The sequence below is a fragment of the Rhinichthys klamathensis genome, unplaced genomic scaffold, assembly GCF_029890125.1.
Source record: "Rhinichthys klamathensis goyatoka isolate OS25496 unplaced genomic scaffold, OSU_Roscu_1.1 h1tg000220l_1, whole genome shotgun sequence".
In the NCBI taxonomy this organism is placed as follows: Eukaryota; Metazoa; Chordata; class Actinopteri; order Cypriniformes; family Leuciscidae; genus Rhinichthys; species Rhinichthys klamathensis.
The window spans coordinates 1936581-1955000 of NW_026606744.1; the positions used below are offsets into that span (position 1 = coordinate 1936581).

Sequence of the window (18420 nt, forward strand, 5' to 3'; positions counted from 1 at the left end):
TGAGCTCGCAAGGCTAATATGCAAATACTGGTGTTAATTATGGAATGCTTCGTTGTGGAATGAACTGAAACGCTTTTTACACTCACAGGTTGGGCAGAGCCAGTTCACGCATCTTATTTTGGCGAATCACAAGACGAAATTTGAATCAGATGATGCCAGTAGCCTCTGTGTACATATTGTTTTTCCTGGGCTTCCATGGGAATTATAAACCTCAAATGGGACACAAGTCAAATGGATTTGTAGATACGAACTTTTGGTGTCTTGGTCAGGGATGAGGTCTTGGATCCAACATTATTCTTTTGCTCAGAATATCTTAATGAATATGGATGTCGCTGTCCAGCTCAGTTTTCTGTCCAATTCTAGCTGCTGTTAAGTCCTAATTAAACTTCTTTCAAAATGTGGAGGAGCAATAGCAAATATGTGGTGTCATAGACTGAGGTTGTATTGGTTCACTTTTAGAGAGGGAGTTTAATAACTTCAGGAATTAAAAGCTCCAGTCATCATGCCAATAAAGGCCCAGAAAGGAATAAATGGATTTTCATTGCATAATTAGTCATTTTTGGGCATTTGTGTTTGGAATGATACTAAATCAGGTACCCAGTTTAGGCATCATTTATGACGTTTGGACTGGATTGTATATATTTGGAGTCTGCCAGAAACACAAGTCACTTGATGAGAAGATTGGTCTGTTGAGTTTGTTGCCTGTTCACATCTCTCAACATGATTATGAACAAATGTCAGTTGTTTCTTAATTAACAGCATGGGAATATGGCTTAAATAGACAGCGCTAATGAATACTAATCATATACTCACTGAATCATCCATTCAACACAGCAGAATGACTATTTAAATCTCTGCTGTAGCGCCGCTAGGTCTTTTATAATATAGTGGTTCTTTTTAATGGCAACTGAAATTAAAATTTAATTGATAGGCTTCATGACAGAATTTGTATAGTGTTTAATTTTTTATGGCATACTCTTTTGAAGAGCCCATGTTTTACAGATGAATAGAGTTGTTTTCTTGAAAGGATTTTTTTTTTATATATATATATATATTGATGTAGCTAAGAATCTTTACATTTTTTAAGGAAAGACTGTAATGTTCTTTTGCATATATTGTAAATTGCATGCATTTTTATATTGGAGTTTTGCTTTTATGTTTTTGTTTGCAAAAATGTGTTTGTGTGTGCAAGCTTGTGTATTTAGTGTTCAGAAAGTAGATTGTAATTGAACCCAAAGTATTTGTTTGTGATTTTGCACATTGAGGCCACAGATATATTGATTATGGAGTAGGGCTGGGCGATAATTCGATCTCGATAAGGGATCGCGATAAAATTTTGAACGATTTCGATAATATGCTTGGGACATATTATTCGATATCACATTAAAAAGTAAGCGCAACAACAACAGTATCAGAGTCTGCCGTATGCCGGTAGGACACGCCCACTTCTCAGCGAGCAGCCTTGGCTACAGTAAACAGAAGGAGACAGAGGAGGAGACATTTTTGGAAAAAGGAGAAAAAATGAGCGAAACTGAAGTTGAGGACAGCGAAAATAATGCCGAACGTGAAGGCGACATCACTACATCATTCGAGACCGAATACATTGTTGAAAAAAAAGGCAACACGACGTCAATTGTGTGGACGTGGTTTGGATATGGCAAAAACGACCAGGAACAATAATAAAAGTGAGATGTGGACTATGTTATATAATTGATATCTCTAACATGGCTCGACATTAACGCTTTACCGGGAGACAAGTGGATTTTTTGAACTAGGGACAAGTAACGTTAACGTTAAAAGAGAATTTTACTTGCCCGACCGGACAGTAGCCTGATTAGAACATCAATAACAAACAAAAATAACCAGGGAATCACTAAACCGAGACAATGATTCTGATTTTATTACATTTATTGTAAGTTGCAATCGATTGTGGATAATAAATGTATTACTGACGGTAAAGTTGCGATGTTGACGCTCGCGCAGCCTCTCGAAGAGAAATCTAACTTTCACACATGAGCGCAGCACACACACACACACACACACACGTAACAACATACTTCCAATAAAACATCTAAATGTGGAGTTTTTATATTTTAAACATATGTTAAGCAGCCTCAATTATTTTTCCTGAATACCATCATGATTGAAAATGTGACATTGATTTCCTACAACAGTTCAATAAACAGTTACAATTAAGTCACTTACATTTTAGATGCAATATTGGCTGTTTTTGTTCCGTTTCAGCAGGGAAAATAGTTCTAAACAAAAATCACAGCAGAACCACGACGCATCTCAGAAGAACACTCACTGTTTTCATTACTGAATGATTCAGCATTTTGAACGAATCGGTTGAGTCAAAGATTCAATGACCCATTCATAAACATCTGTCTCATTCTTGAATGAATCAACCGTTTGAACGAATCGTTTGATTGAATGAATCAATGACTCACTCATTAAGACGGTCGCCTGCCACCACCTACTGGCGGTTTAGTGTTATGTTTATAAGTAGTATCATTCATTCCAACGTTTATTATATGTATATTTAAATCAATTTAACAACGTTATTTTATGCAATTTGTAATTTGTAAGTGTAAATTATTTAATTTGATCAGCCCTATCTAGGGTAACAGCCATAGTGTCTTATTATTCTAAATAATTGAATTTATTGATCAAATTTATGAATTTTAAAATGAAAGATGAAGCATACATTTAATAATATTGGGGGAGGGGATGCCCTTTAAAGGTGCAGATATTACAATATGCCGATTTAAATATCAAAGCTGATTGAACACTGATGAGAATATTGCTTCAGAATAAATTAACACACACAAAAAAATCCGGACAAGCAACTGTTTTACTCGGACAAGTGAATGACAGATTTACTTGTCCGAAGGACAAGCACATGAAAAGGGTTTATGTCGAGCCCTGTCTAATATGGGAGAATCAGCGCTAGCTAGCCATGCTAAAGGCGCCAAGCACCAGACCAGACAGTTGTGGCTGTGCGTGTTAAACCTCTGAGGGTAAACTTAAACACTTTTTTAGTCTTATAATGACATTTTCAGGAATACATAGTCATGGAAATGTGCCAAAAAGTCATGGAAAAGTCATGCAAAAGTCATGGAAAAGTATTGGTTAAAATGTGTATGAACCCTGGTAATGTGAATCCTTGGTCTGCATGAAGAGCTTAACAAAAATCTTTTGTGCTCATTATTGGAAGGTATATTGTTTAATTTTTTTATGTTATTAAACTTTATTCGAAAGTTTCAGTGAATCTCTTATTTCTTCAAGCTTCAAGATATCCCTTACACTGGCAACATCTGCAAAAACTACATATCGTGATAAGAATCGAGATCGATCAATATGGAAAAACATATCGTGATAAAACATTTTTCCATATCGCCCAGCCCTATTATGGAGTACAAAATATTTTACGAAAATACTTAGCTGGTAAGAGAATACATTTAAGAATACAGACTGATTTAATAGTATAGGGAAATCCTGAGATTTCCTAACGCAGGTGAGACTAACTGATTCTTGAATGGAATCTCTTACCAGTTAAGTATTTTCGTAAAATATTTTGTACTCCATAATCAATATATCTGTGGCCTCAATGTGCAAAATCACAAACAAATACTTTTGGGTTCAATTACAATCTACTTTCTGAACACTAAATACACAAGCTTGCACACACTAAATACACAAGCTTGCACACACAAACACATTTTTTAAGGAAAGACTGTAATGTTCTTTTGCATATATTGTAAATTGCATGCATTTTTATATTGGAGTTTTGCTTTTATGTTTTTGTTTGCAAAAATGTGTTTGTGTGTGCAAGCTTGTGTATTTAGTGTTCAGAAAGTAGATTGTAATTGAACCCAAAAGTATTTGTTTGTGATTTTGCACATTGAGGCCACAGATATATTGATTATGGAGTACAAAATATTTTACGAAAATACTTAACTGGTAAGAGAATACATTTAAGAATACAGACTGATTTAATAGTATAGGGAAATCCTGAGATTTCCTAACGCAGATGAGACTAACTGATTCTTGAATGGAATAATGCTTATTTACTGTATGAATAATTGGGTGTTTATTATTTCAGCTATGGGCATTTAAAACAGTCTTGGTAAACACACTTTTTCTCTCTTTAGTTTGATTTATTTTGGCAGTATACAGTATATGCATGCAGTTATGTGCATGCTATACAGTACATATTTATTTTCTTCAGACACGGTCTCAGACTAACTTACTAACTTAATTTTTTGTATTAAGAGTGATGATTTTACTGTTCAAATTATCATAGTTTTAATAATTTATATTTTGACGATGTATTTGGACATTTGGAAAACTTCAAAAATAAATGAAGGCATTTGAGAATTGTCCAAGACAGTATTAATGTGACCTTTATAAAACAAGGGAAAACTTTGAGTGTTATTGTAGCATAAGAAATATACATGGCATTTTTATATCTTGTGTATTTAATTTATTTATTTATGCATACACTTATGCATTTATTTATACGGTAATTTGGGTTATGTATTTAATTTATATAAAGATATGATATCAGATTCCGAGTGTGCTCTATATTGCTAATGGTTTAAATTTAAAATCAAGCTCTAAAAATAAATCAACCTCTTGGATACTTTAAAAGTGCCTGTAGTCGAAGACACCCAATCATGAAAAATGTAATTTTAAGGGTTCTTCTAAATGTTCAACAAGGAGACTGTCCTCACACTATAATGCAATCAACATATCACTCTGGTTATGTAAAAGTTTGCACAAAGTTCACTTTCTCTCTTTTTTTTATTCTCTAGAGTCACAGTGCACATTGTGTGGTGAGACCGAAGGTGAGTGTGTTCCTCATCTAAAGAACTGTGTGTGTGGTAGTTAACACTTAACCCAGACTGTGTTTGTGTGCTCTAATGGCACGGTGGGGAGTTCAGAAAGCACATGCACTTTTTATGCTTAAATGCTTAAATTCATCATGATGCTGAGCCGCTTGCGATCAATTGTGTTGTGATTCCTCGCTGCTTGCATCATCACAGCTGGCTGTGCTTCAGTAGGAACGAGGATGTGTCTCTCTCTGCTTCGCCGCTGCTAACGTGACTGATTCACAAACAAATTTAGCAGGAGACCTGCTGATCTGCTTTCATTTCCTCATCACTTTCCTTTCTTTTTCAAATTTTTTCCCTTTGATCTGACCTGAGGTTTCTTATTCAAACTTTGTGTTTTGCATGTTGTTTTAATGTGAATTAGTGCTGGATATGTTTTAGTGATTCAGGTGTTGAAACATGACAGTGATAATGATTTTGCTGTGTTAGGCTTCACTAGAGTAATATTTCTTTACTCAGCATTTATTCACCATATTCCACACATATTTATCTGCTATAAATTGTCATAGGCCTACATATTTATCTGCTAAGATCATACACAGTGATAAAACTGATAATTTTTTTAAACGATTAATGGTTTTCTTTTTTCGATCATGGATGGTGAATTAATGCACTTATGCAACCTCTGTGCTACAATACATAGTAAAAACTATTCATTGGAAATAATATTCACAGACATTCTCACATTTTAGCTTTTGAGAGAAGCTTTTTAAGTTTTTACCAGTTTTCATAATGTAAAGCAATTGAAAACTACATAGCCACCGTCTGTTTGCAGTGCTTTAGCCATTTCAAAGATGAAAATGGCAAAGAGAAAAAAACACAATGACGAGTAGGCTATTTTGTTCTTTGTGGTCTATAAAGGCTATGATATGATTAATAATCGCGGTAACAATGTGAGCAAAATAATGATTATTAGTTTAACCCACAGACTGTGAAGATTTAACCATTAGGCTATCGTTCAGCGGCAGCGCTACCCCAAGTTCGTCCGTCAAATCTTCATTAAGCGATAGCAACTTTTATATCCGGGTGGAGAGCAGGGCCCGGTTCCCCGATAACGCTCACTCTTAGCGCGCTAAGAAGACTCGAAAGATATATCTTACCAAAGTTGTTTATGTTCCTAAGTGTGTTCCCCGAAGTGTCCCTTAGGAAGCTTCTTAACACACTGCCTCTTACGTTCGACGTTACAAAGGCGCTGTCCCAAATGAAGGTGCTGAATTGACCGTTCGCAAGCCCCTCCCACAAAACGGCCATTGTGCAATCACACATCATAGCAACCGTTACTATGTGAGCACCAGGTCCGTCAAACATTGACTCCAAGCAAGATGGTGAAGCGGTGTGCCCACGGCGTTTGTAAATCGGACACTAGGTACCCCGAGAGATTGTCTGGAGGAGTTGTGTTCTTTCCATTTCCAAAGCCGAAAACCCAACGTGAGCGGTGCCTACAATGGATAAAACAGTGTGGACGGCCCCACTCCCAGTTAGGTAAATGTGTCGAACATGGTTAACTCGTGTACAGTGTGCGTGAGACTGAGACACTGAGATTAGTCAAAGAAACATGGAGAAAGCAGATCAAGAATTACAAAGGAATTGCGTTTTCTAAAGGGTTGTTGTTAACATGATATTCTCGGGGGAAAATGAGCAGCAGTGCAGCACCCGTAGACTACAGTTTAGAGGAGTGCACGCTCGCAACGGGGAAAGAGCATGAAGCTTACTTGACAACATCAGTTCATATATCAATATCGTATTCAGCATGACACGCAAGCGGTTGCCGTGGTAATGAACAACCTGCTTGTTAAAGCGAAAGTGTTAATCCTGTATCTGAGGCAAAATTATTAAATATGCAGCGCGAGTTATATATTTCTAACTCCAAACATTAGCCACTGAACCAGCTTATAAAATCATCTTCAAGGCTGTGCTGGTTGCATTTGAGGTACAGGTCATGGGGTTTCTCAGATTTAGCTTGAGACCGGTATAAGCATTCGCCTCGATAGTAGTCGTTGTCTCCTTCATTGCGTATTTTTATATTTTGAATATATCCCTCCACTGCATACTGTAACCCCTTTTTCCTCGATCTGGAGGATATCGCTGAGGTATTGGTGCTCCAAAAAAGGTCACTGACACGCACGGGTATACCTCTTCCCGTCATGGCAATCTGTCTCGCTGGTCGTGTTTGACGGGCGTAGTAACAATAACTAGGGGGCGTGGCTTTTGCGAACGGTCAATTAGTTGGCATCGATTGCTCAGGAATCTATTTTCCACTTCACGCGAAGGTGCATTGCGGTGTTAAGAAAGACAACACGTTTTATGCAAATGAAACATTCCTCAAATTATTCCAGTAACATTTATTTTAACATAGTTTAAGTTATCAGTAAAATATTGACTATTAATTAAATTATCAAATTGTCAGTAATATGTTTACACGATATGTTGTGACGGGTAGACGAACCGGGTATCCCTCGCTAATCATCCACCCTCCTTATCCCGTTGTGCCACTTGTGCCGCTTCTTGACATGGGTTTAACGACTTCTAAAAATACACTTTTATATTAATGGTAAGGTACTTTACAATCAGAATTGTTTGGCAAGCAGCTGCAGTTACTTCTGTTTAATGCGGTATTGATTGCCATTGGTTAAAGGCTTAAGGGCTTAAAGCAAAATTCCGCCGCGTTAGCCTGGCAAGCGCAGGTCTGAGAAGGTCCAGCAGCTCCATAATGAGTTGTCTTGGGAGGTGAAATTTTTTTAATATAGCCACGTCAGGCAAAATATCAAAAGGGCTTAAGTTTTGCCGAATAAAAAAATGTACGGACTAAACGGCTCCGCGGCCGGCGCCGTCTTTGATTCAATTCAAGGACACGTTGGATCGCTGCCATATTTGGTCGTTTACTGGACACCACCATGCTTACCCATTTAAAGATCTTAGCCATTTAGAGCCAAATTGTTTGCCAGATTTTAATTATCAAAAGTGATTGCCAATTTAAACGCTTTAATGACATTACGAAATAGCCTAGGCTAATTACCACCATATTAGTTCTGATACCAAATAAAGTCAACTTCATAAATAGGCCTGTATCCATTGCAAACATATTTTATTATTAGTCTTAAAATGTCCATAACATAAAATCATTGTTGAGCCACAACATTGTCAACATACCATAGTTTGACTTGTACTGCGCTGCGCTGATTTCTAAAGACTGCTGCACAGTGGCGGCGACTAGCGTCCTGAGCTCAAACAACGCTAAGAGAGAGCTTACGAATGGTTCAGACCAACCTTACGAAAGTGTGACTTACAGAAGATATACTTGGCGTACAAACGTGTCGGTAATCGTGCCACAAAGTTAAGAGAGAGGTTAAGGAATAGGTTAAGAACTACTTAGCGATAAGAACATTTTGGGGAACCGGGCACTGAACATTATTTGAGTCGCACGTAGAACACAAAACTGACGGGAGCAGCTCCTGTGGAGAACCGTAACTGGATCTACCATATGATGATACACAGCTCATTTCACCATCGCTGTATTTTTTTTCCGAAATCACACACGAAAACATGCAACACACAGTAGACACACGTTTGTGCAGCGCAAACTCTTGAAAAGTAACGTCATACTTGTAGGCTACTGTATGACATTACAGACATAGTTGTCCAGTCTGGTTCCGTTCATACAGCGCGGTTTTCCAAGATTACGCTTGTGAGCCTGAAAATTTAGGTGAGTTCGGTTATTGAGAATGAGAATGTGACGTCACGCGTTTCACTCCGCGTTGCATTGTGTCGCCATCTTGGAAGGATACGCTATCCGTTGTCATGGTTACTTCGACAGTGAGACCGAGAGAAATAGCGACAGAGAGAGAGAGCAGCTTGATATTTGTTTGCATTTTTGCGATAAGGCACAGTTTCTTGGGAATAAATGAAGAAGGGGGAAGCAAAAGGAAAGGGGCTCTATCGGGAGAGACTAAATAACAACACCAAGCAGCGTTATTTAGAGAAACTACTTGACATCAACAACATGGACCCATACGACCTGCTACAGAATGGACGAAAGACCCAAAGCACTAACGTTACCACCTTTCACATACCCTGACATAGTCAATTACCTGGTTTATGGTATCAGTGCCTAACGTTACTGCCTACACAATGCAAGAGTTCAGAAGCTTTAAGTCATTAGAAGCTTATGAACAATTCTGCTGCGGCTGGGTGCAAGACTTAGAAACCCCCAAACCTGTAACGTTAAACTGCGAGAGTTCAGTCATACTTGATGTTTCAGGCCTCATTCATATGTGGAAATAAATCTGATATGAATCAGATACGTGCATTTGCACCTGCCGTGCAACGTCAAGCGGACAGATCGGACATTCCCCTGTCAATGCGAGTCGTACGTCATTAAAAAAAGTGTCTTTTTAATATATTTTGCGGTACAGATATATCTATAACAAATTAAACAACTCTAGTAGAGTATTCATTTCGTTCGTTTGTGTTAAATAAAAGGCGAACTGTGCTGAAAAGTGTTGCTTTTGAAATCATGCTTTGCTCACTGTTGCTGCTGTCAGTTTATTGACAAGCAGTTTCTCTAAATAAAGCTGGCTAGCATTGTTATTTAGTCTCTCCAGATAGAACCCCTTTCATTTCTCTTCCTTCTCCATATCTTCCAAAGAAACGGCGGCGTTTCGCTAAAATGTAAACAAATACTAAGCTGTGCTGTCTCTCTTTCGCTATTTCTGAAATGTTTAGTCGCGCCTCTGTGAAGTTCTGAAGGCGTTGCCCCTGGCAACCGATAGCGTCTCCTACCATCATGGCCGACCGGCTCAGACCCCGCCCAAATCCACCCAAATCGGCATGTGACTCCTCACTCTCAATAGAATGCAGTTAGCCCCTTCCGTAAATAACCATAGCCTACTGTGTGTCAACGTAACCGTATTAAGGACTCAAACAGATTACAGAATTCATTGTGAATTTTAGACATACAGTGAGCACACTATAGGCCTAACTTTATAAGCGGTGCCTTCTTGTTATTATTTATGGAAGCTCGTTTCCGCCAAGGAATAAAACAATTTAAAAGATCATTGTGACTTTTAATCTCGTAATTCAAAAAAAAAAAAAAAAAATTCTCAGAATTAGCCTACGAGAGAAATTCGCAAATGTGAGAAATAATGTCAGGATTAAGATATAAACTATAAACAAATGTTCAGTTAGTTTAATTTACATGGACTTTTAGTTTGCATTCATCAGTTTCCTGTCTCGTTCGTTCTAAGTTTCCCGCCACTAGTTTGTCTCCTTGGTTACTCATTTGATTAGTCATTCTGTTCAGCTGTGTCCTTATTAGTTCCCTTTGTTTGTTCCTTGTATTTAAGTAATCTGGTTTCATTTGTGTTTTGTCCAGTCTCCTGACTCATACATATGAGTTATGTATCTATGTATCACAGCCGATGTTTTGCTAACGATCCAACCTTAATCTGGGTCAAACTGTATCCGTTTTCTTTGTGCCATTTGTTCATCCAGTTATCCAAATATAAACCAACCCAGCCTCATTATGTAGTCAAAACATTATAGTTGACAACACCACAGACATTTTCATATTTATTTAGTAATATCAATCGAAAGTATAGCCTATGACTTTATTGTTTCTGCATTAAATTGCACACCACAATCCAATTAGAATGACAGACTCTGATTACATTTCATCCCTCATTCCTGACCACTCTCTTGTATATAACCTTGTTGAATTTGAACGTGAACTTGAACATTAGAAATGCTGTGCTGTTGAATGATCATGGTTACTTCATCGTAGTTCATTAAGCATTACTGTAGTGTTTATTACCAGGGTTCTTCCTGATAAACTGCAGAGAGCAATCAGAAAGGAAATTAAACCAGCTACATGAGAATTAAATATTCAAATGAACATGTTACTGGTTCTCGCCGTAGTTATTTAATGTTCTCTGATGGAAATTGTTTTCCTTTGTTACATGACAGTGATCAAATACGGTTTGAGAGAGAAGCATCAGCTAATGTCTGTATGGAAAATGTTTATTCACTTCAATGAGCATCATGTTTGATATTGATTCACAAGAGTCCAACTAGATTCCACAGATCCTTCTGCTTGAGTGATTTTAGAATATTGAGAAACAAGTACTCAGAAGGAGGGGTTGTGTGGCGTTGTGGGTTTGTGTGTGTGTGTGTGTGTGTGTGTGAGAGAGTTCAATTAAAGCCATAGAAGATTCCCTTTTCATCTTATTTTTTTCTTCTTTTTTATTTATGAGATATTTAAGTGTCTCATCACTTTGCTTTTTTGTTGTGCTGGCAGAAATCTTCCCCACTGTGTTGCCAGGGGAGATGTGTGTCTTCACTGTAAACAAGGTTTTTATCCTGACCCAGCTCCAGAGCTGGTTCACACTCTCTGTGCACGTGAACCACAGGGCCCTTTATTGAATTTATTGGCAGGAAAACAAGTTGGCACTCAAGACTTGACACTAACTTCTTCCCGATATGGACTTTTCTGTCTTTTAAAAAAAGGACATAAAGTATAATGCAAACACAGACATTAAATGCAATGAAAACTATTAACTGTTAAGTATGATCAAAAACGTACTCGGTTACCTAACGTAACCTCGGTTCTCTCTAGAGAGGGAACGAGTATTGCGTAAGTTTAGCTTACGCTACGGGTAAAGTTCATCTTTGCTCGAGATATTGAAGCCAAAATTATCCTTAATTTTGTATATATTGTCAACACAGTGCAGCAGCTGCAGACCTAGAGTAGGCTGTCTAGCGTGCTCATTGGCTGCCTTGCGGCAACTGCAGCAGCCTACCAGTGAGCCTGGCGTGACGTCACGCCCAATGGTGGAGCTTCGCGCCCACTACGCGTCACAGCCCGCCTAAAGGGGTGTGGCTTAGCGTATAAAAGCGGTGATGTGGGCAGATCATACACACATTAGACTGCTAGAAGTCTGGCCTGCAAGGCGGGAACTTCCAGATTATAGAATCTCACAAATGTAGACGGGGAGGTCCAGCCCGCCGCCATACAGATGTCGTGAATGGAAATTCCACTGGACCATGCCCACGACGAGGCCATGCCTCTTGTGGAATGAGCCCTGATGCCCAGAGGGCATTGCAGACCTTTTGACGCGTAGGCAGCAGAAATCGCGTCCACTATCCATCTGGATAGGGACTGTTTCGAGGCGGCGAGACCTTTGGTGCGTCCGCTAAACGAAACGAAGAGCTGCTCGGAGCGTCTGAAGGGGGCGGAGCGTGTAACGTAAGCTCTCAGTGCCCTGACAGGGCAGAGGAGGCTGTCGCTGCTCACGCTGTCGGATGCTGGCAGAGCTGACAGAGAAATGACCTGCGCTCTGAAGGGAGTGCCAGTCACCTTCGGGACATAGCCATGTCTCGGTTTGAGGATGACTTTAGAGTCATTCGGGCCAAACTCAAGGCACGCTGTGCTAACAGATAGCGCGTGTAAGTCCCCCACGCGTTTAACTGATGACAGAGCCAAAAGAAAAACGGTTTTGAGCGAGAGGTATTTTAGATTCGTTGAATCTAATGGTTCGAAGGGATGCATCTTTAGGGCCTCTAGGACCACGGAGAGATCCCAAATAGGAACCGAAGGTGGGCGCGGAGGGTTCATCCTTCTGGCTCCTCTTAAGAAGCGGATGACCAGCTCGTACCTTCCTAGCGACCAGCCTTGCCTCGACTCAGCGAAGGCTGCAACGGCCGCCACGTATACTTTGAGCGTGGATGGGGACCTGCCCTTATCCAGCAGCTTTTGAAGGAAACCGAGCACCTGCGAAACCTCACCCGTTCTGGGGTCCAGATTTTTGTCGGTGCACCATTTGGAGAACACAGACCATTTAGACGCATATAGCCGTCTCGTAGAGGGGGCTCTAGATTGCGTGATCGTGTTCATAACTCCTTCTGGCAGGATAACCGGTATCCGTTGATCAACCACACGTGCAGAGACCAACGCTCTGGGTGGGGATGCCAGATCGACCCGCAGGCTTGAGAGAGGAGGTCCCTCCTCACCGGAATCGGCCACGGGGCTGTGCGTGACAGCCGCGTTAGTTCCGGGAACCAGGTTTGGTTCTCCCATCGCGGGGCTATGAGGAGCACCGGGCTGTGCGATTCCCTGATTCTCTTGATTACCTGTGGTAACATAGAGATCGGAGGAAAGGCATACAGCGGGCGGCTGGGCCAGAGTTGGGCCAGCGCATCCTCGTTCTTTGAAAAGAACACTGGGCAATGAGCGTTGTCCTTTGACGCGAATAGGTCGACTTCCGCTCTGCCAAAGAGGCGCCATAACAGCTGGACTGTTTGGGGGTGTAAAGACCACTCCCCGGGGGGAATATTGTCCCTGGACAATCTGTCCGGTCCTTCGTTCAGGATCCCTGGCACATGCGTCGCTCTCAGCGAGCGCAGGAAGCACTCGGTCCAAATGAGGAGGCGTTCTGCCAGATCGCAGAGGCTCCTGGATCTGACACCGCCCTGGCGGTTCACGTAGGACACAACCGACATGTTGTCCGAGCGGACTAGAACGTGTTGGTCCTGTATGAACGGGAGGAAGCGCTTCAGCGCGTTCTCGACCGCCAGCATCTCCAGACAGTTTATGTGAAGGCGTTTCTCTTGGTCTGACCACAGGCCAAAGACCGGTCTGCCCTCGAAAAGGCCGCCCCAACCTGAGTTGGAGGCGTCTGTCGAGATGATTTTCCGGTGGGAAATCGCTCCCATTGTCACCCCCTGCTGGTACCAATTGGCCGCTAACCAGGGTTGCAGAGCTGAAATGCAGCTCTGAGGTATCCTGATCCGCTTGTAGCCACGCGTCCACCCCTGACGGGGTACACGGGCGTTCAACCAGCGTTGTAGCGGGCGCATGCGCAGTAAGCCCAGCTGAAGCACTGCTGCAGCTGAGGCCATACAGCTCAGCATCCTCTGAAATTTTTTCAGGGAGGCGGTTCTGCCCTTCTGGAAAGATGCGGCTAGGTGTCGAACACGGCGCGCGCGCTCTGGCGACAGCTGAGCCTTCATAGCCACAGAGTCCAGTTCCATCCCTAAAAAGGAGATTGACTGGCTGGGCCGTAATGAGCTCTTGGTCCAGTTGACCGTGAGGCCCAATCTTTCCAAGTGACTGAGAAGCATAATTCTGTGAGATACGAGCTCTATCTCTGACTGTGCTAGAATCAGCCAGTCGTCCAAGTAGTTCAGAATTCGCACACCCTGACACCTGAGGGGGGCGAGCGCCGCGTCCATGCACTTTGTAAATGTACGGGGTGCCAGGAACAGGCCGAACGGGAGGACGGTATACTGATATACCTGGCCGTCGAAGGCGAATCTCAAGAATGGCCTGTGACGGGGTATAATCTGTATCTGAAAATACGCGTCTTTCAGATCGAGAGATATAAACCAGTCCTTCGGGCGAATTTGCGCGAGGATCTGCCTGGTTGTAATCATTTTGAACGGTCTCCTCATGAAAGCTTTGTTCAAAAATCTCAGATCTAATATAGGCCTCAGGCCTCCGTCCTTCTTCGGTACGAGAAAATAACGACTGTAAAAGCCTGACTCGCTCAGAGAAGGCGGCACCGGTTCTATAGCTCCTTTGCACAGCAGTTTGGCTATTTCTGCGCGAAGTAGATGTGCTACTTTCGTGCTCACTGTCGACTCGGTCCGAGCGTGAAAATGCGGGGGACGGCGAGCGAACTGTAGTGCATAGCCCTGTCTTATTGTGCTTAGCACCCACTCTGAAACCCCTGGAATGGCTTCCCATGCTTGTGCATGTGTGGCCAGGGGGAGAATGGCCTCCGGGTTCCGGTCGCCGCACTCTGTGGGCTTCGGGAACTGAAACGGAGATGTGGGCTCAGCGTGCGCGCCCTCGGTGCTTGGATGAAGCGGCTCGCTGACAGCCGCTTTGGGCTGGTTCGCACGTAACGACCCGATTACATTGAATGGGGAGCGTTTTACAATGGCTTTCTGAAGCGTGAGCGGCGCTTGAGGCGGAGCGACTGTTAGTACATGCAAGCGCTCGTGAGCGAGCTCGTAGCATACATTCGCAGTCTGACCGGCATGAGTGCTTAAACACGGCGGCTCGCTGACAGCGATGGAACGCTGTTTCATATGTGACGTCCCGGTTAGTTTGAACGGGGAACGTTTTCTGAGAGCTTTGTAGCGAGTGAGCGGCGCCGGAGGCGAGGCGTTTATTAGTAAGCGTGAGCGCGCTGGGGCGGGCACGTGACTTACAATCGCAGCCTGACTCATATGGGTGTCTATATGCGGCGGCTCGCTGACAGCAACAGCTGGCTGTTTTAAATGAGGCGACCCGGTTACTGTGAACGTGGAGCGTGCCATGAACATTCTGTGATGCGCGAGCAGCGCCGGAGACAGTGTGTCTGTTAGTAAGAGTGAGCGCTTGTGAGCGGGCACGTGACTTACACTAATAACCTGACTTACTTGAGGTTGAAATGGCCGTGTGACAGAGCGGGCATGAGATGGACGCGAGCGCGAGTTCGCGGGCGCAATGTCTACATCTAACACTCGAGCGGCATTTGCCAGCTTTATGAGAGTGGGCTCTGTGGGCCTGAGGGACACATGTTTTTGAGTGCTTGTGTGTAGGGGTGAACACTGGGGCGTGGGCACATTTTCTACACGTAAAACACCATCGGCGTGAGCCGGATAAACAGAAGATACACTCTTTATGGGATTTCTGTGGGTCGCCGTAAAAACCGCGTTTGTGTGCAGGTGAGAGGGCATTATAGCCGGCTCGTTGGCTGCTAAATAATCTCCTGCAGTAGCCCTCTGTGGGGGGACTGACAAGGCGTGGCGTTTCAACGGTGGTCCGGCCGCAGCGGGACTTAACCGTCTCTTCTCCCTTGGTGTTAGGAGGGCTTCGCTTGCTCGGGTTTCAACACAATCCTCGGCCGGGGTCCCCGCGGGGGAGGCGGCCTGTGGCGGCTGTCCGAGCGCGATCTAGGGCGGCTGCCCTGTCGACGCTGCGAAGTGGCAGGCTTGGCTGGACGCTGAGTGGAGCTTCTAGCAGGCGGCTTGTCACGTGAGCGGCCTGTGGCTGAGCTAGAGCGTCGTGGCAGAAACAAATTCATGGCCTGCGAGGTCTTCTGTACTTCGGAGAAGCGATCCACGATGCCGTTGACCGCTGGGCCGAAGAGACCGGTGGGGGAGAGCGGCGCGTTGAGGAAAGTGGCACGCTCAGACTCCCTCATGTCTGCGAGCGTCAACCAGAGGTGCCTCTCTGTGACGGTTAGCGCAGCCATGGATCTGCCGATGGCCTGAGCTGCGGTCTTTGTAGCGCGGAGGGAAAGGTCCGTCGCGCTCCTTAAATCAGCGATCGCAGCTAGATCCGAGCCCTTCTCGTCCCATTCGCGGAGGAGGTTGGCTTGCATGATCTGCAGAACGGCCATAGAGTACAGGGCGGAAGCAGCCTGTCCGGCGGCGGAGAAGGCGCGGCCGACGAGAGCTGACGTGGTCCTGCAGGCTTTAGAGGGGAGCGCAGACTTTGAGCGCCATCCAGAGGAGGGCGGGCAAAGGTGCGCTGCTACCGCTTCTTCCACTTGGGGGATGGAGACATACCCCCTCTCGGCGGCGCCGTCCACGTGGGAGAGCGTCGCGGAGATACTGGTGTGGAGCCTCGCGGAGAAAGGTGCATTCCACGACTTAGAGAGTTCGGTGTGGAGCTCCGGCAGAAAAGGAGCAGGCCTTGAAGCCGGTGGCTGATGGCGGCGCTGAAGAAAACAGCCGTCCAGGCGGTTAAGCGCGGGCTCCTTGGGCGGTGACCACTCGAGGCCGAGGCCGAGGCGGCCTTTACCAGGAGACGCATCAGCTCGGCATCCACACCCGAACGTGTCCGTCCGGACTCCTGGATGGACGCAGAGGAGGAGTGGAGAGATCCAGGCCATTCCTCGCTATCCGTGGCCAGGATAGAGCAGCTGTCGCCCGCGGCACCCCTGTCCGCCTCGTCCTCTGAACCAACGGCAGTAAGGGCGGAAGCCAGCATCTGCGCGTCGGTGAGGGGGGGTGGGGAAGGCGAGAGAGACACTCGAGGGAGCCGGTCCGGCGAGTGTTTGTCCTCCGCGATGGGCTCCGGCATCCTCTGAGCACGGCGCTTCTTTTTGCGCGGTGAAATGAAGGGGGCAATGACAGCTTCAGCGCTGAAGAGCTCCAGACGAGCCCGCAGGGTCGCCATGGACAGCTCTTCGCAGTGGATGCAGCCTCCCGACGAAAGTGCGAGGGCTGCGTGGTCCTGGCCCAGGCAGAGAGCGCAAATCACGTGGCGGTCTCCGGCGCTGAGAGGGGCTCGGCACGAGCCACAGGATGTGCGAGGCATTCTTAAAAGAACGCTCGCGCTCTTTTAGTAACAGTGTGTGTCGCAGCGGCGAGCACACACAGACACAGTAATAACAGTGACAAGAGCAGAAAAGGATATATGTCGCCGGATAACGTTGCAGGCACGGAAGGCTGAAGGCGGCGAGAAGTCGACCGGCTTCCTCAGGCGCTTTCCTCTGCTGGCAGTCGCTGGTTTCAACGGCGGCGGCTTCTCTCGGATACAGCGGAAATGAAGAGCTTCGCTGAAGAGATGAAAATCAGGGAAGCAGCCTCTGAGCCCCGCTTTTATACGCTAAGCCACACCCCTTTGCGCGGGCTGTGACGCGTAGTGGGCGCGAAGCGCCACCATTGGGCGTGACGTCACGCCAGGCTCACTGGTAGGCTGCTGCAGTTGCCGCAAGGCAGCCAATGAGCACGCTAGACAGCCTGCTCTAGGTCTGCTGCTGCTGCACTGCGTTGACAATATATACAAAATTAAGGATAATTTTGGCTTCAATATCTCGAGCAAAGATGAACTTTACCCATAGCGTAAGCTAAACTTACGCAATACGAGAGAACCTCTCGTAAGAGAACTTTTTTTACAACAGTTAATTTAATTAGCAAGGCAGTGTATGTATGGTATTCAATTAAAGTTCCAAGAGGTACTCAACTTTTATAATCATGAGCAAAAAACAAAGTTAACTAGTTATTTTAAAGTTTAAATTGTCTTTAATTGCCATCTACAAATACTTTTCCCAATTATAATATTGTTTATTATGAAATGCTCTTAAAATGCTGATTAATAGCCTAATGCTAAATGTGCTGTAGATAAAAAAAAAAAAAAAAAAAATCTTATCAAAAAACTTGTTTACTTGACCGGTCATATACTGTATGTATGACAGATAAAAATATTTGTATTTGCTGCATTCTCATTTTCTGCAGTGTTTTATCGAAAGTTTTAATCTGTTTTGCGGTTCACTGTGTTTTTGATACTGTTAATAACCCCGTCATCTGCATCTCTTAATGTGGCAGGAGAGAGAAGCAATAACGTGCATGGAACGGAAAGGGCTTGAATGAAGCGTGTTTGGCTCTTGATAAAAATATTAGAGAATATAGTGCTGAAGGATCATTACCATAAATGACTCTGAGCGCTTGTGGTGAGTACCGGTCTGTTGTTTTGATACGCTGCTCAATTTAAACTGTAGAATTGGTCAAAATTGTGCTATCGTTGTCGTTAAGT

General features: G+C 44.0%; 1 protein-coding gene across 3 annotated transcripts in view; it reads left to right on the forward strand.

Annotated features, from left to right (window-relative positions):
- The window catches only part of dlgap2a (discs, large (Drosophila) homolog-associated protein 2a), a 185337-nt gene that overhangs the window by 59024 nt on the left and 107893 nt on the right, over positions 1-18420 (forward strand). The window contains exon 2 of one of the 3 annotated variants that reach the window (XM_056264366.1): positions 4818-4850. The exons of the other annotated variants lie outside the window; for them this stretch is intronic. The gene's annotated coding sequence lies outside the window, so the exon portion shown is untranslated. The remainder of the gene's footprint in view (positions 1-4817; positions 4851-18420) is intronic. 3 annotated transcript variants of the gene reach the window in all.